Source organism: Anthonomus grandis, chromosome 1 (assembly GCF_022605725.1).
Source record: "Anthonomus grandis grandis chromosome 1, icAntGran1.3, whole genome shotgun sequence".
NCBI classification, from domain to species: Eukaryota; Metazoa; Arthropoda; class Insecta; order Coleoptera; family Curculionidae; genus Anthonomus; species Anthonomus grandis.
Genome location: NC_065546.1, coordinates 30,052,358 through 30,079,372, shown reverse-complemented (window position 1 = coordinate 30,079,372; position 27,015 = coordinate 30,052,358). Strand labels below are relative to the sequence as shown.

Here is a 27,015-nt window from a genome sequence, read left to right as displayed (position 1 = left end):
CTTTTAGGTTTTTTTAAGACTATATTCTTTAGATCTACTTTATAAAATATAATTATTTTAGTAAAATTATTAATAATATCTTAGAATGGAAGAGCGATATAGGTAAGGGGGTAAAATATTTACTATCTTTTATTTTTTTCGGATATGGGAGATATTTCATTCTTTTAAGACTTTTTGGTCCTTAATAAATTTAAATTTCTCTTGTACACTATAAAATTTTACACAAAGAAACGTCACTTAGAAAAGTCATTTAAGTAAAATCCTTTAACTGAGATGCCAATTTACATATAAGAAAGCCGAAATCAATTCTAATATAACTAAGAAACCTTATAAAACTAATAAACGAAAGCACAACCATTTAATGTTACTTCTTTAATAATGATGTCTTTTATTAACATCAAAGTCATCATTACTATGGCCAAATAATAAGCGTCATAACAATGCCGTCATGGATACCTTATAAGTAATTTACAGAATAAGTGGAGAAACTTGAGATGCAATAAATCTCGAGACTCCCTCGCAAGTTAAATTTTGAATAATGATTATTCCGAAACTATGGAAGCGTATATTAAATGAATTCCTTTATATTAAACAGCAGTGTTTTAATTACCTTTAGAACAATAAACTTAGTAAAACAATGGGAGATCCTCCTAAAATTTCCTTACTTTTGTGCAGTTATGTGTCACACTTAAATGAAAACATTTTTTTTTCTTCTATTCTAAATTAAAATACGTGATAAAATTTACAGGATAATAAATCAGGGTTTAGGTGGCAGCCCTCGTTGAAATGAAAAATTTGTTCTGATTACTGCAACATTTATGTCTCGATGATTTATGAACTGTTGCACCTCGGGAATATATATCATTCTAGTTTAAAGAATAAAAAAGGTGTTCAAAGCAATTGTGATAAGAAATAAAATGCCATATGGAATAAATTGCGTAAATGACTGTGGGTCATTCCAATAAATTTCATTTACGCTAACTCTTTCTAAATTTTCTCTCAGTGGTGTTCAGCTGGATAAGAAAATGACTTTTTTGATAAATAATACCTTGGGGCCCTATAAGGTTCATGACTTTTATAGATTAAAAGATATTACCACTTATTTTGTGGGTCAAAAGCACTAGAGTATTTTTTATATTATTATCGATCGTATAAATTTTGCTGAAACGAATTTTTATTCTTTAAACAAGTTGTAAAGGGAAAACTGGCCCTTTGTTTCGGGCAGGTCGGTTTGGTTTTGTTTCGGCACGGATTCCCGAGGGTTTCCTTTTTTTTGTACGCGAGTAAAACGAATTTGTTTATTTTTAGGAATAGAGTGTTGAAAAATGAAGGTGGGTTGGTGTGAAAGGGACCAAAAAAAACTTGGAGGATGTTTGAGCTGGTAAAAAACACATTTAAACGCCAGAAAGAACTTTATAAAATATAAAAGGCAAAACGTTATTGGTTTACTTTGATTTTAGAAGATGTAGAAAAGACTTTATTTTTAATTTTTTTTTCAAATATTCAATCAAATAAAAATTAATTTTAGAAATTTTCATTAAAAAATTAATAATAATATAAAAAGTGTTTTAAAACTGTTCAGTTTATTCTACTTTACAAAAAACCTTGATACAATTTGACTAAAAGCTCGTGTCATGTCTGTTTAAATATTTAATGGTTGTATGTAAATTACTCCCAAAAACGAAAAGGCTCCGAAAGGAGGATGACAGAGGGACAAACAAATGCCAGAAGTAATAGAGAAATTGCCTTATTTATTATTTAAATGAATTAGAGTTACAACTGTAAAAATATTATACTGTTATAACTCAGTTGTATTATAGCCGCTTTTGGGCAAGTAATTCTTAAATTACCTGGCGTTGAACCTGCGCAATATTCGATTTTCAAAGTGGCAATAAGGGACTTTTATAGTAAGTGAGATTTGTTCTTGTAAATAGGAAAGTGATCGATATTTTTTATTTTTAAAGCGAACTATTATAGACCTGTTATTGAGTTTATTTGCCAGATTTAATTAAAATTGAAATTCATAAATTCTGACATATTGAATAAAATAAAGAAATCATAAATCATAAATAAACACCGAAAATCTAGAAAAATTAATTTTATGTTTCAAAAAAAGTATATTTTTTAAGAATATATTCTAAGAAGTGTTTTTTTAGTTATTAAATTTTTTGATATTTAAATTAAAATGGCATGCAATGAAATACGGAAAAAGGCTTTTTCTAGCACGATGTGTGATTTGAATAGAAACAATAAAAGAAGAATAGAAATGTAGTGAGAAAATAAAAGAATACTATACCATGAAACACTGAGAAAAGTTATTTTTTTTTCCTAAAACCTAGAAAAAAATAATTTTGTATTTAAAACACGTTTTTTAATATCGACTAAAAGTACCGTCCTTAGTAAGTAGCGTAGATGGAGTTCGCAGGTTTAGGACCAAGAAATCAACAACTTCCTTTTTGAAAAGGTGCAGACGTTTCTACGTTCATTTACGTCTTTTTCAAGGTTGTAATTAAAAAGCAGAACAATTTTTGTTAAGCACGACACTTAATATTAATTTAAGAACGTCGAAATTATAGACATATATTGTTTTTTTTATATTACAAAAAATAAAAATTTCTTTTTCACTTAATTTATAGGCAATAAAACTGGACAAAAATAATAAATAAATAAAATAGAATACAACATTAAAATCGCAAGATCTATAAAACTGACAAACTAAATTTTATAAAAATATTATATTAAGAAGAATTGTAAGAATAATTAAGAAAAATAACATTTAATGGTATTTAACACCAACAACTTACTTTTTACGACAACAGCTATTGTCATCATCGATGTTTATGTATAGAAACGTCATTTATTTATGTATAACTAAATAAAGAAAAATTTGACATTTAAAATCACAGCTCAATAAGAGCAATAAGAAACATGCATAGGTGACTCCGTGAATTTATTTTTGTTAAGACGCGTTACGGCACTTTTTTACTCCCATTTACTTTTTAAACGAGTTAAAAACATCAGTTTCTCCTAAATTAATTAAATCTTTTAATTTTTCATACTTTTTGTAATAAATCTGATCCCTTAATTTGCTTGCAATCGACGAACAAACTTGTTCACACCCATCAGATTTTTAGGGAAGTAAAATTTTTTTAATTTTTTTAAGCGAAAACCATGTGTCCGATGAAAAAAACCAAGAAATAAAATTTACTAAAAAGTGATTAAGGAATTTAAAAATAATTTTTATTTTAAGAAAAAGCAGTGGCATAGTATTTTTTCACTAAAAATATTCAATAGAAAAACTGTAGAAAAAGGAATTGATGTGTTATTCAGTTGAATTTTAACGGATTAAACGATATTTTTACGAGCATTTTCATTTAAAAATAGGATAATTTTAGTTTTTGCTGAATTAATGACTAAGTTATGCTCCTTTAAGTAGATTGAAATTGAATTATGTTCAGCATTTATATTCAACTAAATTATCGTTGGGATCGAAGTAGTGGAGAACCTGCGTATCGTCGCCATACTGGTAAATTTCTAATAAATTTAAAACCTTTGGTAGGTCTGACGTGTAAACAAGAAATAAAAGAGGCCCAAGGATAGATCTTGAGGTACCCCTGATGGTTTTGACTCAGATCAGTTTCCATGTATGCCTACTCTTTGTGTACGATTCCACAGATATGTTTTAAAAAAAGATTAAACTATACTTCAGTTTGGCAATAAGTAAATGACACTCAATAAACTGACTGGACGTAAATCGTGTGGACTCTTAGGATTAGAAACTTTAGGAATAGGAGTGATAGTCAACTTCCTCCATGCTTTAGCGAAATAACCCGTTTACAAACAAATATTGATTATATTAGTAATAGGGTTAATAATATTAGGTGACATGACATCTTTACTATTAAAAGAGGAATATTTTCCGGTCCTGCAGCATTAGATTTAATGGCGTTAATTATATTTTTCACTAAATATTGATCAACAAAGGAAAAGTCAAAACTAATATAACTAAACTTGTTATGCAAATAAAAATTTATTTTCTCAAAGCAATTATTTGACTTATTAAATACACTAACGAAGAAATCATTAATTACATTGGCCAATTAAATTGGATGGAAGTTCAGAATCACCTCCAGAAGATCTAATATTAAGGTGTCTTAAACCACGCCAAAGCAATTTACCAGACTTATCACTTTGAAGCTCTTCTAGATAAGCAGCCTTGTCTCTTCAAATCGAGGCAAGTATGAAATTTCGACACTTCTTAAGTCCAGTTAGCTGGACTTTTATCTTTTCTATATTTAGTAAGGGATTTGTTCTTTTCATTTAAAATAAGTCAAAGACTTATATAGGTTAACCAAGGTGCTGCTTTCTTATTAATTCTTATTATTTTGTAAGGAGCATGGATATCAAATACAAAGTTAATATTTTGGTATAGAAAGTAAACTTTTTTATTTATATCTTCAATATAAAAACAATTGTCCCAATCAACGTAGATCTATCGATTTTTCCAAGTCAATGTTTTTAAGATCGCGAATTTTAATTATCTTTTGCTGACGTTTTTTAATATGTAGGGTGATCACTAATATGTGAAGTAACATATGTAATTATTTGATTATACTTATATTTGATATGTGATTATACTTTGACCAAATATAACATAAATAACACATAGTAGACAATAACTTTTTTTTCTTTTTATACTTTACATCACTAATATATCACTTCTACCATATACATATATGTTTACAAATAAACGAACATCTTGCTTGCATCTTGCGTTTCATAATATCTTTAAAGTATGTATATATGTAATTTGCTTCATTATGTGCTAATCCTGTCACAAAAATAAACAAAACAATTTACCAATTTATAGATTTTATATATGTTATAAATTATTTTAAATCATTATTTTGTTTAAGTGATAGTTTTATATGATTATACAGTGCTTTCATTTCAAAACGATCCACCCTTAATAACTTAAAAAAACTTAACTAAAAAAAAAAATTACATTCATTACATTCACATTTACCGATTTTATCTTTTTTGGTACCATTGAATAGAGAATTTTACGCTGCTTACTATGATGTATCACACGATGGGGGTTCCCATTTAACATATTAAAATGAGGTTAGCTGGAGGTGAGGAGGTGATTGACAGGTTTCAGTAAATGCATAATTAAACGTTACCCTGTATATCTGTTTTTTTTTTTTTTTTAAATAATATGTTCAGAACCTGTGTGTCTGTCCTGCAATTACCGGTATTGTTAAGTTTAATGTGTATCATTTCACTTAAATTTCTTTTAACGAATTGGCTTCCACGATCAAGGACAGATTCGTTCAAAATCAAAAAAGTGATTTACAGTAAAATGATGCTGTGCTAATGCTGTTTTTTCTGACTTATTATAACTAATGTCTTCACAATTACAAGAATGCTTTGGTACAATATCTTTTAATTGAGAAAAAATAGGATGAGTAGATTTTAAGTTGTAAAAAGCTAATCTGCATTTAGGAAGTTTATTCTTTAAATGGTTTTGAACTCCTCCTGATAAACCAGATACATAGGAAAATTTAAGATATTTACAAACTTCTTTGTCGTCTCTAGTGCATTGAATATTCCTAGTTTTTACATTAAATTGAATGATTATTCTATTAACAAGTGACACAGGATAGTTATTTTCTTTTAATAAATATACTTTTTATAATTTTTAAATTTTCATCATGAAATTTAGGGCTACTTAAATTGAAAGATCCAAATAATAAGTTTTTAATTGTTGCAATTTTATGAGTAATAGCATGAGCGGACAAGTAATTTATTACCCTCCCTGATGATGTAGGTTTTCTATACCAATTTTTTAATAAGGAACCATCATCATTTCTAATCACCAAGGTATCCAATAAAGTGAAAACTGTATAAAGTTTATCATTATTATCCTTTGGGTAAGTCAAGATAGTTGTTATATGGTCCATAACGAAATTTGCCAGCACGAGGCTCGATGGGTTACCCATTGCCAAACCATCTAATTGTTGGTAAAACATCCCATTAAATTGAAAGTAGCTACTATCGAACAAAATTGCAACAATTTTAAGAAAATATTTCTTTGGAATGTATTGCCACCAGGAGCCTGTTTTATAAAAATAAAGAGTTGAGGATTGAGGAGCGGTATAATGTTAAATTTCATTTCATAAAAGGTTTGAAGATTTGAGAAGGGTTGAAGAGTGAGGAGGTAAAGAGTTAAATAGTTTATAAAATGTTTAAATTCGTCAAGATTTACTGACGAATTTATGAAGACCCTCATTCCTATTTTAAATATGTTCTGGTGCCCATCATATATAATACAGAATATACTATTTAGTAGTGACTCTTCTTCCGATAAAGAAAATGTGCCACAAAGGTACAGAAAGTTATATAGGAAGAGACTAAGGTAAGACATTTGGCACAATATACCTACAAATTTGTGTGTTACAAGTGAAAATGATTCGGAATAACGACCTTAAGCAAAGTACTAGAGGAGGAGGATTAACAGTTAAACAAATTATGGAGGTGTCTCTTCATTGGCTGGGAACAGGCGTAGACATGCATGGTGTATCCGCGACCACAGTGCATCGATGCATACGTAAATTCGTAAAGGCTGTACTAAAAGGCATATAAGAATCTTACGATAAGTTTCCAGAGAACATGCATTTGGTTGCTCAGAATTTTCACCGCATAGCAAATATGCCACAGGTAATCTTAATGGATTATTTATTATTTAAAAGGTACATTTTAAAAATATTATTTCCTATAAATTTAATGATCTAGTTAAACTTTTTATTAGGTGTGTGGTGCAGTGGATGGAACATTGATAAAAATAGATGCTCCTATAGAAAATGAAGCTGACTTTGCAGATAGACACGGGAACCATTCTATTAATTGTATGGCTGTATATGTGCCTGATATGCAGTTCAATGCTATTGATGCGAAGCGGCCAGAATCCGCTCATAGTAGCCACGTTCTCAGAAACTCGAATTTATTAAATGACTTTAAGAGTGGAAGAATTCCTTTACCAAAAGGAATTGTTCTTGCACATAGTGCATATCTTTTGAAAAGCTGGCTTATACCTCCATAATCAGACCGACTAGAACAGAGGCTGAAAATATAGCGCAACAAAGATTTCTTAGAAGTCACAAGTCAACCCGAAGAGTCATAGAATGCGCTTTTGGGATTTAAAAAAAAAAATTCCATGTCTTTACCACTTGCATGTTAATCCAATTTTTGCAGCGAGAACATTCGAGTGCTGCGTTGCACTTTGCAACTTCATTAGACTGGGTGAAGAAGATATTGAAAGAGATATATTTCTAGAATATAAAGAACCAGACGAAAACCTTCCTGAACCTGACAATGATGTGTTCCAGAACGATGCAGCTGGAAGACAAATGGCTAAAAACAGATATCAGAAAATAAATTATACAACATTTTATGTAAATAAAAAGTTTTGATTAATTGTCCTAAGGCAATACCATATTGGTAGGGGTAAATAATAAACAGCGTTATGTTTATATTTCGACAACCCCTGTAGGGGCTTAATAAAAAAAATAATTAAATTAGCAAATTGTATTTGTTTCATGAATACTTATGGGAAAATATAAATAAATTTAATTTATTTACTTTCTAATTTAAGTTTCTACAAATTTTACTACCATCATTTCCTCTGGTACCTATGACAAGCCGAAATATGTTAAATTTGCCATTAAAGCAAGGCATTCTAACTGAGTTTTATATGTTTGAGCATTAACTAGATGCGTTAAAGCATTGAGATAATTGATTTGAGAGATTTTTTTTAATTTATCTAGTACTTTTATCGTTTTCTTTTTTAGTGGGGATTTAAACTGCCCTTTTATTTATTTACGTGTCTTTTTACATTATTAGTCTTGCTACAGGATGGCTTGCTATTTATCACCCTTTCTTCTCTTTGTGGTGTAGGTTCTGGTGGTTCTTCAGTCGTTCTTCCTGTATTGATCTTGCTGTTGAATAAATTTGAGGTTACTGCACTTTTACATGTATCTTCATCGGCATCTTCACTATCCGATGACATGCCTATTATGCCCACCACCCCCGAAGTATTTCTACCCAAAATATTCAACACCAAATTATCTAGTTCAGTCAAAATCACTTTTCCACTTCCGGTTTGCTGACTCTTATCAAGTTTGTCCTGAAAATAAAAAAAATATTTTTATCACAAAGAAATATTATATCAATAGAGATTTAATATAACGTGTATTAAACGGTTCAATGGCGCGCATACAATATAAGCAAAAAATTTACCACGGAAAATTTTTAATTAATTTCTAAAATTTATTACACAGTGTTGTACACAGTGTAATAAATTTTGTTTGTACAACACTGTGTTCAAAAGTTTGTACACAGTGTTGTACAAACTTTTTGTAAAAAAAAAATTCTCTCTACTATTAACCGACTTTATTTATGAGTAAAAATCACTTACCTTGGCACGTCTTTTCCAATTTCCCTAAGTTGTGTCTCTCAGCTTTTCTTTTGTACAACTTTCGGTCAGCATCCCAATTGATTTCGCATATTACAAAAGTTCTTCCCACACTTGTTGTTTTTTTCGTCTGACACCTTATCGGAAAATTTCTTATCCAGTATCTCTTTATATTCGCGCAATATATGTAAAAATTATTTTTTTTTTCCATTTTGTTCGCAATTATACTCTAAATTAATTATACATATTGTACTGAAACAGCTGAATCTATACAAAATACTTTATCAGATATTTCGGGAATCTGCGGCCCGTACAACAATATTTCAAGGTTAATAAAGAAAAACCAGGCGATATTTCGTTTTTATGCTGTACTCGTCAAATCTTCATGAATGGTGAGGAGTAGACGCAAATGTATTTTGAAACAAAAACGGCATTTACTTTTCACTCCTCAACTCTTGACTCGTCGCTCACTAACTCTTCACTTTTATGAAGCAGTTCCCTGATTTCAAGAATATTTAGAGCGAAAGCTTTGGGAATTTTTGTAAACAAGGATAACATCTAAAAATATTAATATATGGCTGTAGGGTATTTTTGTATTATGTTTTTAGTAAATTCAAATGAGTTTTTCACATTATATAAAAACGTTGTTGTAATCCTAGCAAGAACATCATTAACAAAACATGCCAAATGATAGCTTGGGGAATTTATGCAGGTAACTACGGGCCTTAAACATAAATTATCTTTATGTGTTTTACGTAATCCGTACAATTTAAGTGCTACACTATTGTTTTTTTTTTTTTACTTATTAGATTAAAATGTTAATAAAACCGTTATTACACAATTTTTTTATCAAATTGTTAGCTGTAATCTGAAGTAAGATCCGACTTTATGGCCGTATAAATACTATTATCACAGATATAACTAGCTAACGCAATATAACGCTTGCGTTAGCTAATTATATCTGTGCTATTATCATCCAACATTTCCAGCAGTCTCTGAATGAAATCCGGTCTAAGCATTAACACAGTAAAATTGCCCTTATCAGACCTCATTACAATAAGTTCCGGATGTGAATTTAAGAACAATCTACATTACATAAAATTTGAGTCTTTGATTGGTTATGACTTTTATATTTAAAAGATTTTATATAATTTGTGATAGTATTAACACACAAGGCTCTAACATACTTTTTATTATCATCACTAACATTTTGGGACTGAATGCAATGGGCAATCATTATTATTATGTGGTAGGGCAAATTTAGGACCAACACATAGGAGGATTTTTTTTACATTAACAGGCAAGTCAAGGTCAGTGTAGTTGAATAAAAATTTCTTGTGATTTATAATATCAAATACATCCTGTTTAATATTTAAATAAGAATTTTTTTTATATTATTTTCTTTAATAGATAAGAATAACTTATCATATACACTTTTACAAGAATTACTAAAATTAGTAAATAATTCATTTGGCAAAATTTCAGCTGTTTAACCTAACCCCGATTTTGTTAATCTCATTTAAAAACGGATCTAAGTCCGATGTTAATACATTCAAATATTTAATACTATTACATTATATGGTTAGGTCATATGGTTTTTGTCTGCATTTAAGGAGGATAATGTGGCGGTTTTTTAAAGCAGCTAGTTTTCTGTTGATGTTCGTCCAAGCTTTCAAAAGTTGTAGAGTGTCATTTTTTAATATCCATTTTTGACTTGCCAGATTTAAAAAAATATCACAGTTAGTAAAAGAGACGAAAAAAGTATGGAGATAAATTGAAGCAGGCTTAGGACCTTAAATCAAAATGATTTTATTCTAAAACAAACATAGCCCTGAAGATGGCTCAAATTTTATCCTAAACTTTGGTATTTAAAAAAAATAAAATCGGGTTTTAAATTCGATACAATTTCTTTTTATTAAAAAAAAATTTTTAATTTCTGAAGTAAATGCTCAGCATTTGCCTTTTTGTCCTGTGCGAAAAAATTAAATTTTAGTTAAAAAAAACTATATTAAAATTAAAATGGTGATCATTCAGTTCAAAAGCAAAAAATTTGATTATCTTCTCGAATTTATAAGCAAATTCTACACTTTCAGCCATAAAAAAGAATATAAATGGGACAATTTTATAGAAATTAATAAAAATAAAGTGAAGGAATTATTTGCAAGGGAAACCACTGGAAAGAGAGTATTTTTCCTTAAGAATTTCTTTTATTCCTAGAATAAACTTCAATTGACCTATTTTCGAAGATAATAATTAAAATAATAATGGAAAAATGAAAATAATCAATTTAATCTGAATTTGAAAAAATTAAATAAAATAAAAATATGATATCACATCAATCGCTAAGGCAGTTGCCTTTTTCTTAAAACCTAGAAGCATTTTTTTTATTATATTTAGAACGATGTGTTAATAGATCCATTGTTAAGCTAATATGCAATTTTTTTTATATTTATTAAAAAAATTCTTAAATATTAGCAGTATAATAATAAGTAACTATAATTAATTAAATAATAAAAGAAAGAAAAATAAATTAGTTGTAGAAGTAGTCCATACTTGCAGTGGAGTGAATATGTCAATGGGTAACTAAAAATGTGTCGGTCAACCTCCACTAAATTTATTTAAAAAATATTAATACTACATGTTTCCGACATATGACATGTCCATCATTAGGAATACAAATTGAGGGTTTTCGTCAATATATATTAAAGATATAGTGCCTCCGGCAAGGTCAAAAGGTTAAAACAACTAACAATGAATAAAAATTGCATATTAAAAGTTTTAGACCCATTCTCGTGCATCTTTTAATATGCAATTTTTATTCATTGTTAGTTGTTTTAACCTTTTGACCTTGCCGGAGGCACTATATCTTTAATATGTATTGACGAAAACCCGCAATTTGTATCTTTGATGATGGACATGTTATATGTCCAAAACATGCAGAATTAATAATTTTTAAATAAATTTAGTGGATGATGACTGAAGCATTTAGTTACCTATTAAAAATAAATTAGTCAAATGGAAATTAATAAAAAATATTAAAAAAGTAGAGATGAATAAAACTAATAAAAGAAAATTATAAATAATAAATTTCAATGTTATTTGAGAAAAATAAAGGAATAATACCTAGGTGAAAATTTTCCTTTTTCCTTATAGCAAAAAATAAAAAAAATTTATAATACATTTTTAAATTTCATTTATAAAAAATACTTAAATAGACGAGTAAGAACAAATAGTGAAGATTAAAAAATAACTAACAAAAAATGACTGGCAAGCAATGGAAAATGGAACACTGGGAATGCCTTAAAACTGTAAAACAAATTTTAATTTAGAGCACTAAATTCAAATAACCCATTATTTTAGGCACAAAGCTATAAAAAAAATTATTGAATAACTTAAGAAACATTAATGTATTAATAAAATGAAAAGAAAAAACAAAGTAAGGAGTAGAAACGAAAAAAAAAAATAGAAACGGAATTAAAATAATGAATTTTAAGGAAATTGAGCAAAATAAAGGAGTGAAAAAAATGCATTTTAATACTTGAAACGAATTTTTATAGATAAATTTGGTATTTTATAAGTGTAACTAAAATAAAGGAATAATCTGCAATGAAACATGGAACACTAGAAAAAGTCCTAAAGTGAAAAAGTAATTTTTATTTCTTGCACGAAATTCGCTGACCCATTTATAGATTTATAGTAAGAAGAAATATAAATAGATAACTTAAAAGTGGAATTTTAATAAAAATTGTAAATATTAATTAAAATGGGGTAAAGAAGCATTTTTTCCTAAAAACTTGAAAACTAATTTTCATTCGTTGCACAAAATTAAATGGGTTCATTCTTAAATGTATACAAAAGGTTGCAAATAAAAATAAGTGAATCTTATGAAAATTATAAAAAAATGAAAGATAAATAAATAAAAATAATAAAAGAATAATAAAAACAATTTTATTAATATTGTTTTTAATAATAATTTAATAATAGAAAACACTCAAAAACCAAATTTTTCCTAAAGCCAGAAAGACATTTTTTTTAAAAATTAAAGCAATTGTTTTTTTAAATAAAAATGAATAATGGAGAGAAGGTGTAGCAAGGCTTAGGACCTCAAAAACAACTGATTTTAATTCAGAACAAGAATAGCTCTGAAGATAGACTAAATAAATACCGAGACATTTGACATTTCTTCTGGAATAAAATCAGTTTTATATGAGATCTTAAATTTGCTCTAATTTCTCTCTATTCAGTACTAAGATGTTCAACTTTATTAATAGCTACTAAAATTTACGAAAGTGAATTAAAAACTAAGAAAAAAAACAAGCTATATGCATGTACTGGAATAGTGTACTTCTTCATATAATCTGAAAAAATTAATTTTTATTAGTGTAGATAAAGTAAATGAAATTTTATTGTATTTCAAATGCTGGAGAATAAATAAAATTATAAAATAAGTATATGTAGACAAAAGGTAGAAGAAGGAACTAGAAAACGTGTAACAAAACACTGAAATTTTTCCCTAGAAACTTAAAAATACTAGTTTACTGTTAACATCTAATACTCATCATTACCGCAAAAACAAGCGCTAAACAACTAAACATTGTAAAAACTTATAACAAAATAAACCTTCAACAAAACAGCCTCAACTTCCCTATTGAATTAACGTTGCCGACAAACAAAAAGTTTATCGTTTTTTTTTATAAATGCCGCCACTGCAGCTGCCGTAACTTTAAAACTGCCAGCTGATAGCTCCCCTGTGCCTTGTGAAGATAGTGTATTTTTAATTAACGTGTCATGTCTGTTTTGGTCAGGAACAACGATCCTGGAAATATCCAGATAAACTTTTTAAACTTACAATTAAACCACTTTGGGAGGAAAACTTCTAGTCTGTTAAACAAATTAAAACGAAATTGCCTGTTGAGCACTGTCCAAAAAAGCATGCCGATTAAAGAAATTAAACACCTAATATATTACACCCCTTTTAAAGAGGGGATATTATGGTCGGAATTAACGGGATTAGGGCGACTTTACATAAATTTATTTAATTTATATTCATCCTCCCACTGATAATGGGAAGGGATCATTAACGAAGTGAGTTTCCATGTCCATGAAAAGGAACGAGATTTATATATTCAGCCACATTAGAGAGATATTAAAAGCGACATTTGGAGCAGATGCAGCAATTCGGGGTAAATTGCATATTTCTTTGCTTTTTTTTACGTTGGACAGTAATCCTGTAGATAATTAGCAGTTTTTCAGATAGTAGGGGTGATAAATAGAGTTTTTAAGGGTTCTTTAACCCTTTGTTGATTAACATAGTGATATTAAGGTAATTGTTACAAAAATGCATTTTAAAGGCATAACTTAAATGAATATGGTATCCAGTTTATTATTGTATATATGAAAGTCAAGTGACAATTCTCTCCAAAACCTACAATTTTAAAGAATTTTTATGATAGAGTATAATAAAAAAAAGGAACATAAAAAATGTTAGAACCAAATGGACCAAGGCGTGTCAATCAAAAATAAATATTAAATTCTAAATTTTTTGTTGTAATGTAGATTGTGGCGAATAATTTGAATACTTAATAATAGGTCATGGAATTAATTACATTTTACTTATTTCTTTGATTTGTACTTGACTATGTAATTCTATATACGGAGAAATTTATCAGTTATAAACTTAAATATGATATTTTAAAAAATGCCAGGGAACCAAAAGGTTCCATTATATTTCTGTCATGATACGTCACTCCAGTGGCGTATATGCAGCAGGAAACTCTATGAAAAAAATTAAAATTAGCAAGAGAAAATAAGTGCTCATCCGCAAAAAACAAACCTGTTTGGTATATGTTAATAGTATAGCATATACGTATAAACAATTGAAAAATTACTGCCATCGCAGATAGCCAAACAGTGTGCTGTAATGAGCATAAAAGGCTTAATCAGTGAATGCGCATCGAAAAAGTTGCATTACGGATATATTAATCAAAGCCAACAGCCCAAAAAGATCAACAAGATCACGAAGAGATAAATAATATACCTGCAGACACACAGTTTTGATTTTACACGCGTTTGACTTTTTTAAACAGCTAAACACAATGAAAAGGAAATGCGGAATTACAGAAACCTATCAGCCTAGCCAAAGAATCACCCGAAGCAATGCCTCAAAAAAATAAAAATATGACTAATAGAACAGCATTCGTATACAGGGTGTCAATTTGAGAAGGTACCACCCTCTATATTTCTGTCCCTGTATAAAATTTAAAAGTTCAAAACACATCAAGTTTACGACATTTTTTAAGTTAGTTTTTAATCAAATTGCAGCAGCCAGACCCCTGGCGGAGTCGGACATAACTTCTAAAATCTTAAATAAAAAGGGGGGTCTTTTTTCTAAAATATTATAAATATTATAAAAATATTTCATTTCTAAAATATTACATAGTCGACCTTTTAATTGAGAAGTTTAGGAAAAATTAAGCAAACATGATAGATTTCCTCAACTAGTACTTGCGTGGTAACCACTTTAGTAACGATTGACAATTTAGTTAAAGAGTTGTGAAAGAAATTAAAAAAAGTCAAGCGTTGTACACTGTTAACTGTTTTTTAAAAAATTATGTTTAATCCTGAGCAAAAAATGGAAATTATTCATATTTACGGGGAAAGTCAAAGATGTGCAAGAAGGACGACAGCATTGTTTACCGAAAAATATCCAAGTAGTTAATTAAATCATCAACATGTTTTAAAATTAGTTGCTAAGTTTATAGAAACTAGTTAGGTTGCAAACAAGAAAAGAAGTAAGCGTTGTGTTTTGGATGAAGCTAAACGACTGGAAGTTTCAGGCACTTTAATACGTAGCTTTCTACATCACTTCGCAGTGTGTTACGCAAGGTAGGAATGTCTTACGAAACAGAATACCACTAGAGTTACATCAATTTCACCCATATATAATGGAAATTCTTCAACAGGTTTTTGATAAGAGAATTGAGTTTTGTGAAATAATGACTAATTTTATTAATGAAAATGAAATAATTTTAAAGGATATTTGCTTTACTGATGCGTGTTCATTATTTTTGACATGGAAATATCAACAAACAAAATTGTTGCTACTGAAGTAATGAAAATTCGTGAATTTTTAGAGGAGGTCACACGCAGTATCCAGAGAAGATAGATTTTTGGGCTGGTATTCTTGGAAATTCTATTATAGGACTATTATTCATTGAAGAAAATCTAACCGGTGCACTCTACCTTAATCTGCTGAAAGATACCTTAATAACATCTAGCTTAGAAAATCAAATTGCTACAGCAGCTAGTATAATTTTCTAAGGAAATTTAATAAAATTCTAACCGATCACGACTCCAAATGGAAAGAGCTTTACCAAAAAGTGGATGACATTCACAATCTGCTATCAAGCAACAGATCTGAGAGAGGGCAAGAGTCATTATTCTACTCAATTTGGGAAATGAAACAGGACATATTTAATATTTCCTCGCTTCTAATGGGTAATCATAAGGAGCCTGTAAACATACTGATTCGGGACCCTTCAAAGGAGGAATTAATAAGGAAAATCGGGGACTTACGAAAAAGCGTAAATCAAACGGCTAGCAAATTAGAAAGAATTGAAAAAATGGACTTTAAAGAAAAATCTGTTATTAATTATACTGCACCTAAAATAAAAAAAAAACGATTTCGACCCAGACTGATAAAAGGCCTGAAACGTCTACATCATCAATACCCAGTGATGAATGGCATTACACTGTTGTAGAAAACTTACCTGCCTACTATACTATGAGTCAGCTTGCACACTACATTAAGATTAAACTTGGCACCAACGACTTTATTCGATGTTTTCCTATGCTTAAGGATGGATACAGTTTACCCTCTAGTTTTAAAGTAGCATTGTTGTTGCCAAACAAGGATCTCCTGAAACGACTTAAAGAGACAGACATGTGGCCTGCTGGTACTGTAATAGATGGCCATAAAGCACATCCCTCCCAGCATATAGCCTTACCGCCAACTCCAATGTCCATTGCTGCCCGAGCAGCCTCCGATAACATTTCAAAGCAAGAAAAGCTGCTTAAGATCAACTCAGATAGGGAAGCCATAGCTGCTGGTAAGTCCTTAAACGGTGAAGCCATCAACATCAAGATTGTGGAGAAAGCCAATAACGATAGTGGTGGGCTCCATCTCGACCCAATGATCCCACTAATAGTACGGCTCTCTCGTAAATCTGACATGGAAAATTATCGTTACTTGTTGGTTAGACTGAGAGATCCTTTACTCCTTAAATCTCTCAGACTTTACCTGGCACATCTACATGATCAACCGACGAGTACATGTTTTGATGGACAAACCAACACTAGCATTAAACTAATGCTTGGTGCTGAGGGACTGCCGACCGATCTGGTCTCGCTACGAAAGCTGTACATCCGGTTCCACGAGGCCTATGGTATTGGATCCACGGTAGTTGAAGACGACTTTTCTGCCTTTAGGACCTATTTTTCGTCGGAGAAGCGACTCCAAAAAATTAGGGAAAGCAAAAATAATTATTTTTCTAGTGGTTCGCCATCTAGAAAAAATTTCTAGAATACCTGACGCGACCAGAGGATCAACCCTCTTTAAAATTGGTTGATAGTAAGCTTAGTATTTTTCTTTTAAATATTCAGTCCTTAAGACACAAAACTAACGATCTATTTTTATTGCTAGAAGAACTAAATTTCCCTGAAATAGTTGCTATTACTGAACATTGGTTAAACACTGATAAACCCATATATGTTGAAAATGACAACATCATAGCTAGATACAATAGAACCAACATAACGCATGGAGGCACATTGATAATGTCTACTAACAGCGACTTTTCAGTAGTGACAAAGTTTGATAACTTATTATCTGAAAAATTGTTTGAATTTTCCATTGTTTATAATATTTCACATGATCTCTACATTATTTGTCTATATAGAACACCCGACTCTGATATACAAAGTTTTAGCCAGAAACTACTAAGCTTGCTAGAATCCATGCCCTTAAAAAGCAAACTAATTTTATGTGGCGACCTTAATATTGACTATTCTAGTGTATGTGCTGCCCAAGAATCACTCCAGTCTATATTCGGGTCAATGGGCTTGATAATACACATAGATTCACCCACCAGACTAACTAAAAATAGCTCCACCACCATCGATTACGTAGTATCATCCTTTGCTCCAGAACTCTTAAATTGTACCGTTTTCAGTTCGGGCTTTTCAGATCATGAAGCTATATTAACCAGCTTCTCTTTGGATTCAATTAACAATAGCACTTTGCGTAAATTAGGCCGTGTTTATAACAAAAATAATTTTCTAAATTTTAAGAATCATTGTCTAACGGAAAACAGGAACTTTCTTTCAAATGATGTCGATAATGAGTTCTCCAGATTCTTAAATTCGCTATCAGATATTGCAAATATATCTTTTCCTCTAAGACCAATTAAAACTTAAAAAATAAAGCCCTGGTCCTCCAAAGGTCTTCGTGTATCGGCAAAAAATTTGCGCTCACTTTCCTACCTAAAAAAGTTCTCAGAATCTATTACTTTTCATAATTACGTCAAGCAGTATAAGAAAACTTATCTTAAAACAATTAAGGCTGTAAAAAAAATCTATTACAGTGGGAGGCTGGCAAAATCTGCCAATGTAGCTAAAGAAACATAGTCTATTGTTAACGAACTAAGAAATTTACTCAAGAAGTCTAACTCAACTAGCACTATCTCTACATCACCCGAGAACCTAAACAATTACTTTGTAAACGTGGCAAAAAATCTAATGACCACCATAACACCTTCTGATAATCCTCTGTCATATCTCTCTAATGAAAATTTGCACAATTTCTTTTTTACGCCAGTATCATTTACAGAACTTCAAAGTACAATTAACGAAATAAAAAACAAATCATCAGCTGGTACAGATCGGCTTACTCTTAAAATGTTTTCAAATATGCCTGATTGTACTCTAATCCATTTAGTAGACCTAATCAACATGTCATTTCAAAATGGGGTCTTTCCAAACTGCCTTAAAACTGCAATAATCATTCCATTACATGAAGGAGGAGATCAAGATCAAGAAGCCTCAAACTATCGTCCAATTGCACTTCTTCCAATCCTCTTAAAGATCATAGAATGCCTTGCTAAAAAAAGGTTTTTGTCATTTTTGTTTAAATATAATATCTTAACCCCTTATCAGTTTGGATTTCTGAGCAAAAAATGCACCAACGATGCTATGTTCTCCCTATTTAACAGCGTTTATTCAAATATCAACAAAAATGACTTAACAGCAACAATTTTCTGTGACTTTTCAGAGGCTGTCGATTGCGTAAACCACATTATTTTAATTAACAAATTGCAGCACTATGGATTTAGAGGTATATCCCTTCAATGGTTTAAGTCATATTTGTGCAACAGAAGTCAATTTGTAAAGGTCGACACGTCAAGATCTTCTTGTAAACCAATTGAATGTGGGGTACCTCAAGGTTCTGTTTTGGGTCCTATGCTTTTTCTGCTGCGGAAAAATCTGTCTTTTTGCTGATGATACTAGCTTCACTTGGAGCAATCCGAATGCAATGGCACTACATACAACAATTTCCAACGACTTGGTCTTCATTAAATCGTAGTGCGATTCCAATCTTTTATGCCTAAATCTCTCAAAAACTAAAGTCTTATCATATAAAACGACCATTCCTCCATTTATTCCAAACAATACCAGTTTGGAAGTTGTTGAGTCTGTCAAGTTCTTGGGTCTTGTTGTGGACGGCTCTTTGAAATGGGATTTGCATATAGATACGTTATCTAAAAAACTAAGCTCGGCATGTTTTGCCATAAGATCTATCTCAAGAGAATTAGGTTTTTCACTCCCAAAACAGTTTATTATGCTCTTTTTGAGTCACATCATCGTTACGCCCTTCCATTCTGGGGTACATGCTGCAAGACCCAATTTGAGCGTATATTTAAAGTTCAAAAGAGAGCGCTTCGCTACTTATTAGGACTTGATAGTAGAGTTCACTGCCAAGTAAATTTTATGAAATATAAGATCCTTACTCTTCCCTCGTTATTTATATTTGAATCTATCTGCCCTATCCGCAAACATGTGTCGCAGATTTCAGAAAGACCATCCCACAGCTATTAACTAAGGAACGTTGATCATAATCTTCATCTGCCAATTTCACGGTCGGAATTAGTAAAGAACTCTATACTTTAAGCAGCAATAAAAATGCACAACCACCTGCCTTCCGTAATAAAATCGATGACTACTTTTAGTTGTTTTCGCAATGCCCTAAAATCTTTACTACTGCAAAAAGCCCTATATACAGTAGAAGACTTTTTTAATATTTCCTTTTAAAGCACACACACTGGCGTTATTAGTTACCAATTATTTGCAAAATGTTTGCCTGCTTTTTATTGTATGTTTTTTTTTCGAGACTAAGGTTTTTGACAATTTTAAACATATATAATTGTGTGTATATTTGTATATAAAAATTATTTTATTTATGTATTTCGACCAAATTATACAATTTGATAATTTGTACAGTATTTTTGTTTTGTTATGTACCTATTTACTTTGTGTGTATTTTGTCTGAGTATTTTTTTTATGTTTATTTGTTTATATTTGTATTTTTTTTTCCTTTAGCCTTGTCGATAAAATGTAAATTTTCTGACAATAAAGCATTTTGATTTGAATACACTTCTAACAAGATTGAGCTCCACTATACTATTTTTTTCCGGTTAAAGAGTGGTTAAATGATAGATTTCTTGGCAGATGGATGGGTCGATGGGGAGCAATTGAATGGCCACCACGATCACCCGATTAACCACCATTAGATTTTTTTAAGGGAGCATTTAATACCAATTGTCTTTAAAACACAACCTACTAGTTTGAAAAACTTAGAGAGAATAATCATAGCTGCGTATAAGGAAATCCAAGCAGAAGTTTTTCAAAATGTTAGAAAGGAGTTTGAGAGCAGACTTTATTACTGTTTGGAAAAGAATGAACAACAGTTTGAACATTTTATGATTTAAGTTACCTTTTATTACTTTTTTATGATCTATTTCTTTACAATAGTTTTTACTTAAAAAGGTAAATATCTACGGTATTAATTTGTTTCTTAAAAAGTATTAATAAAAAGATAAGGTATGTAGTATCTTTTAAAAAGGCAATAAAAAGATCTTTAAAATGAGGTATCACTTGGTTTTCTTTCCATTAAAATTTTAGAGGTTATCTTCGCCCTCGCCAGGGGGCTGCTGCAATTCGATTAAAAACTAACCTAAACAATGTCTCCCTCAAAAATAAATTTGACGTGTTTTTAGAAATTTTTACATTCTATACATGGGCAGAAATATAGAGGGTGGTACCTTTTCAAATTGACACCCTGCGTATGCAGGGTGTATGTGGGATCATAATGATAGAGGTACAATAATATTCTTACCAGTTAGGAGCTTTACAATAAATAAATATTCCTAAAATTAATAAATATTCTCGATGCTAAATTCTTTTAAATTCTTCTAACCTTCAGGTGGTTTAAAGTCAAAGATTTTTACTTTTATTTATTTTTTATGTTGGTCGCCTCAGTATTTTATCGTGTTTTTTCTATTTTGATTGTTGTTACTATTTTAGTCATATTTAAAGTATTTTTTTTAAATTTTAAATTTAAGAGAAGAAATTTTAATAACATAAAAAAAATTATGGATAATTATGTAACAGATTTTATACAGGATTAAATAGATTGCAGAGAGTTTGGAACAAATAACAGATGTTTTCAGTGAAGTTGCTTTTGTTCAAAATGACTTTCTCTCTTGAAAATTGTAAATAAAACCCCATGGATTAGCCCAGCTCTTTTAAAATAAATTTGAAGATACGACGTAAGTACATGTTATATTCTAATGTCCGCTAAGTAGATGTATATATGTTTTTACAAAATTACTAGCGGTAGTATTCTTAAAATCTAATTTATTGCCATTTATTCCTGAATTAAACACAAAACCCTATTTTGACAGATATCACTACCAACTTGGCCGCTTTACTTCCAAGATTTTATCAATTGTTTATTATGCAATATCAGCAACTTAAAAATTTTTATTCAAATGTATTTTAGCACTAGTTAGAATTAAAATTCCAAGGAGCAAGTACTTTTTATCGTTATTGGTGGAATAATTTTGATAGAAATAAGGAATGTTTTTTAAGAAGTTTTTTATTTAAAAGACTACTTTGTTAGTTGTAAACCCCTGACAAGGTTATCCTTTTGTAGGTTATTTGTTTATTTAGATTTTAACTTTGAACTTTTCACTGTTTTTACTGTATTTTGTTAAATATAACTATTATTATTATTGTTATTAATAATATTATTATTATTATTATTATCTTTAAAAAAGAATAAACTTAACCGAAATGGAAATTTAAAATTGCAATTAGCGTTCCATTCTGACTCGACCAAATAGAAAATCTGGTTAATTAAAAAAGCCTACCCTCCAGCAGCCACATGAAACTACTATATATCCACTTGGCGAGAACAAAGAGAGAATATACGTAATGTCTATAAACGTAACGTTAATTTATGCACGACACCTGGGGTGTTTCCACTTGAAAAATGTGTTCTGCCGTAAAAATGGCGTAGCCCGATTTCATTTTGGGGGTAACGGACTCCCTTTCCCCCCCTTCCCCAAGGGCGATCGCTTAATTTAATGAAACACCATTCGGGAGGGTAGAAGTTAATCGGCTTTTTATGACGTGTAGTATTTATCATATACAGCAGAGGAAATTTTAATCGTGATTATGTTTCCCCCTAAAATTGTATTTAGTCATTAGCACCCGTTATTTTTTTATATAATTTACTTATGTATATTAAGTATATTAAAAGTGACTTAGTTTATTATTTATGTAAGTAATTGTGTTTTTTTTTGTTAATGTATTGCAACACTGTATTACATCCACTTCATTAGCATGGAAAACAGGAAAAAATTACATGAAATGTATAGTATATATCGGTTATAGCAATAAACAGGGAATGTATCAATGGAATAAAGGACCCATTGAAATTAAATATATAATTATTAATGAGCTCGGTAATGTAATTAATTTTAATTTCCGCCATAGAATATGCATTCAATTAGTCATGAGGGTAAATTAATAAAATGTTAAAATTGTTTCAATACTTGTTTCACTGATGTTCATCTGTTTGTTTGCAAGACGGCAATTTGTTTTTAATTTGGCATTAAAAATTGAACGTTATAGAAATACAAAAATATAAAGGAAATTTTTAATATATTTAAATAATTTTTTATCCACATTTCCATCTAAGAACCAACAATCGTGCACAGTTTTGACAAAAAGGTGTCCTAAAAGCTATTTTCTAAATATAAACATTAAAACTTTTAGGACGATTCCTGGTATAGAAATGGATATTTGTTATAATTATAAGTGACAATATATTATCTACGCTTTTTAAAATTCTTGAATCACAGATAGACATTGAGTTCAAAAAGTAGATTTTTATTTGTTTCCAATGCATTTTTAATTTTTTAATTATGGTTTAATTTATCCTAATTATTATTTCTATTACGTAGTTGTTTTTACTATAGACTACAATGATAATTTTATAGAAATTTTTTATGATACCTAGATCGAAAATGGACGTTAGTCCCAAAAAATGTGAATAATAATTTTTTTTTTGTATTTTTACCTTGAATTTTACTAAATTTAATTCTTAGTTAATTATGATCCAAGGTATCTTTATTATTTTTAATACATATTTATTTATTATAACAATTTTTTATTACTATAAACTACAACCAACATTTTTGAGTGATTTTTTACCACACTTAAACTGAAAATTTAACCTCAAAGTCTAAAAAATTGTCACAAAGTTAGTTTTTTGTGTTTGTTTTTTAAATTCTGCCGCATTTTATTTTTTTAATTTAATGTAGTCTATGTCAAAATTAAAATAATAAATAATTATATTCCTTGCCTATATTGTATAAGTTTATTACGTTTTCCTCAATAAAGAATGCGATCATAATTTTTTAACGATTTTTTATCATAATTATAGCAAAAATTTGGACTTAATTTTTAAAGCCTAAATATGGTAACAAAGTTCATTTTTTTTGTTGATTATTTATGGCTTAAGTAATATTTTTATTTCCTTGTTGTTCTTAATATAAACTATGATCATTAACGTAAGATAGGGGATCATAGAAATAAACCTAAATAAAAACTTATGAAGAAATCTATAATAATTATAAAATATTTAATTTTCATATAAATATTTCTTATTGAATAGGTACTTTTACTCTAATAAAGTACATCAAAAAAATCATAAAGAGTTCATAAACGGTAATATTGTAATTAATATACAGTGCTTTTCTTTGAAGTCCCCCCCCCATTTATTTTTTGAACGGGTCAAAAAAAATTTTTAAAACTTGGCATAAGTAAATTGGTCTATAGATACTATTTTTCACTGTAAACTAGGTAGTTGTAAATTCCAAGATGGCGGCTGGGCGACATCTTGAAAAAAAATTTAAAATAGAAAGGGGGGTCGTATGGTACCTCATTTTAAAGGTCTCAATGAGTACTTTATAACCCTGAAATATTAGACCCATATCTTAACTCGTTTCAAAATGGCGGCCTAATAAAAAAGTATTTTTTTTTATTTTAACGTTTTACATTTTTATGATTTTTGAATAGGTAAAAATCAGTGTACGAAAATAAATGCATCACTATTTTATTTTGACATAAAAACGACACTTCTAAATGTCAAAATAACACATAAGCGCCATCTTGAATAAATGCATTAAATAGAAATCTTGTGTTACCTCATTTAAAAGGTTTTATTGAGTACTTTTAATATTTATTACATGGACTCGGTGGACTCCGTTTTGACCTGTCTAAAAGTAACAGCCAAAAAAATACACTGTTGCGATTTTATTAACGTTTTTAATAATAATATACAAATAATTTATAATTTTTGAATTTTGGATTTAAAGATTGACTTTTTGGTTTCTAAAGACTTACTGAACCGCCCTCGTATGTCACATTTCACGTTGAAGGTTATTGAATATTATTTAGACATTCCAAAAACCAAAGAGCTATTAAAAAAACTCGAAAAAAAAATCTTAAGATATTTTTCCTTAACCGGTAAATTACTGTGACATACGAGGGCCGTTCAGTAAGTCTTTAGAAACCAAAAAGTTAATCTTTAAATCCAAAATTCAAAAATTATAAATTATTTGTATATTATTATTAAAAACGTTAATAAAATCGCAACAGTGTATTTTTTTGGCTGTTACTTTTAGACAGGTCAAAACGGAGTCCACCGAGTCCATGTAATAAATATTAAAAGTACTCAATAAAACCTTTTAAATGAGGTAACACAAGATTTCTATTTAATGCATTTATTCAAGATGGCGCTTATGTGTTATTTTGACATTTAGAACTGTCGTTTTTATGTCAAAATAAAATAGTGACGCATTTATTTTTGTACACTGATTTTTACCTATTCAAAAATCATAAAAATGTAAAACGTTAAAATAAAAAAAAATACTTTTTTATTAGGCCGCCATTTTGAAACGAGTTAAGATATGGGTCTAATATTTCAGGGTTATAAAGTACTCATTGAGACCTTTAAAATGAGGTACCACACGACCCCCCTTTCTATTTAAAATTTTTTCTCAAGATTTCGCCCAGCCGCCATCTTGGAATTTACAACTACCTAGTTTACAGTGAAAAATAGTATCTATAGACCAATTTACTTATGCCAAGTTTCAAAAAATTTTTTTGACCCGTTCAAAAAATAAATGGGGGGGGACTTCAAAGAAAAGCACTGTATATTAATCATATAAATATTCGTGACGACATCACTGATAAAGATTCCTTATGTCGGTGGAATCAACAGTGCGATCCAGCGGCGTTGTGACGTTAATGCATTTTTCTCTAATTTACGTTACCTGCATTAATTTAACTTTCAATATTGACTTCTTTATATCATGATGGGTAAAATTAATATTTTATTCAGTTTTTCTTTGGCAATGAGTTTAAGTCTTTAAAGCGCTAAAAATTTGTAACATATAGGGAACAACAAGAAAACCGGTATGTTTAATTTAAATGAGCTTATATATTTGAGATAAGTATGCTTAAGGGTACCTTGAATACCTTGGTCTAATCCAATATATCTTGGATTATTTTTGACCGGTCAAAAATCTTAGCGAGTTATTTTTTTCATATCACACTAATACCTTTAAAACAAAAAAAATGCGATTAATTACAGAAAACTTATCGGAAAAAAAAACATATTTTTCTTTAAAACAGATAAAGCTATCTTCAGCTAAGTCAATCCGTTTTCCGATGACAATATCCGTAACTCAATTCAACGTAGATCGACATGGCGCGTTTAATTTTCCCGATTTGCATTTCTATTGTTTCTAAAAAGCCTAACCTGCTGGTGACACCTGTCGGTAAAGTCTGCCCCGTTGTTAGTCCCGATTAATTAGAAGGGGAAAACGGAATCGATAACGTTCCACAGGTTATTGTCTCCATAGCATAAACTAAACCCTCACCCCTTTTCACCCCCCCCCATTTAGTTTATCTAACTTAAAAGAAAAACTAATTTAAGTAATAGCTAAACGAGTTAAGGAGAATGGATCGAAAGAGTTCAGTCCACATCTAAGAAAGCAATCTAACTTCGTCGTGTAGCTGCTTAAACATCGGGAGAAGTTTAAACCCTGTTAATAATTAATGAATTCGCGTCTCCGTAACTAAAGTAAATGAATGTTAAAAGACTCGGTGAAAGTTCAAAAAGTTTTTGAAGCCCACGGCCGCTTGGGCCGTGATTATCCATCATTATTTGTACTAAGCGGCGGCGGTAAATTAGCCGAAAGTAGGGCCATTTAATTTATGACTTTATGATTGGATTTTCGCTTTAAGTTTTCAATTAAGTTCACTAGAGGTTTTCTTTCCGGTTTGTTTGTTTGTTTTGTAGGCTAAAAGAAAGTTTTTTCCTCTCTTGAAGTACTTGAAATATAATTTACCGGTTAAACTTGTTTAATAATTTTTTAAATTTACTCTCTTTTCTTTTCAAACGAAAGAGCTTAGTTCTGAGCTCAAAAAAATCGCAGCAAAATATATGCTGCTAGTAAAGTTCGATGAAAAAAATTAAAGTTTAACTTATTTTTGTAGATTTCTCGTTGTTTTTCTTTATTCTTCAAAGCCTTTCTATCCAAAATATTCATATAGGTTGCATCATACGTCTTGGATCCTAAAAAAAATCGAAAAAAAGGAACGTGATGACTTTGAGGACCTATATTTTGAGTGTACAGGGAAAGCCGTAAAAATTATTCGTGCGTTTTATGATAACAAAGGTGTTTTGTGATGAAGTACCTCAAAATATAGCAAATCAAGTGCCAAAAATAACGTCGGTTAATTCTAGCGGTCCAAGAGGCCTACCAACGATCGAGGTAATTAAATTTTCTGGCGAATATGATAGGGCTCAATTCAGAGATTTATATAAAATTTTGATTCACGAAGATCAATCT

At 29.9% G+C, this 27,015-nt stretch overlaps 1 protein-coding gene across 1 annotated transcript in view; it reads right to left on the bottom strand.

Annotated features, from left to right (window-relative positions):
- Nucleotides 1–27,015, bottom strand: part of LOC126733456 (opioid-binding protein/cell adhesion molecule-like) — a 562,254-nt gene that overhangs the window by 214,582 nt on the left and 320,657 nt on the right. The gene's annotated exons all lie outside the window — the stretch shown is intronic.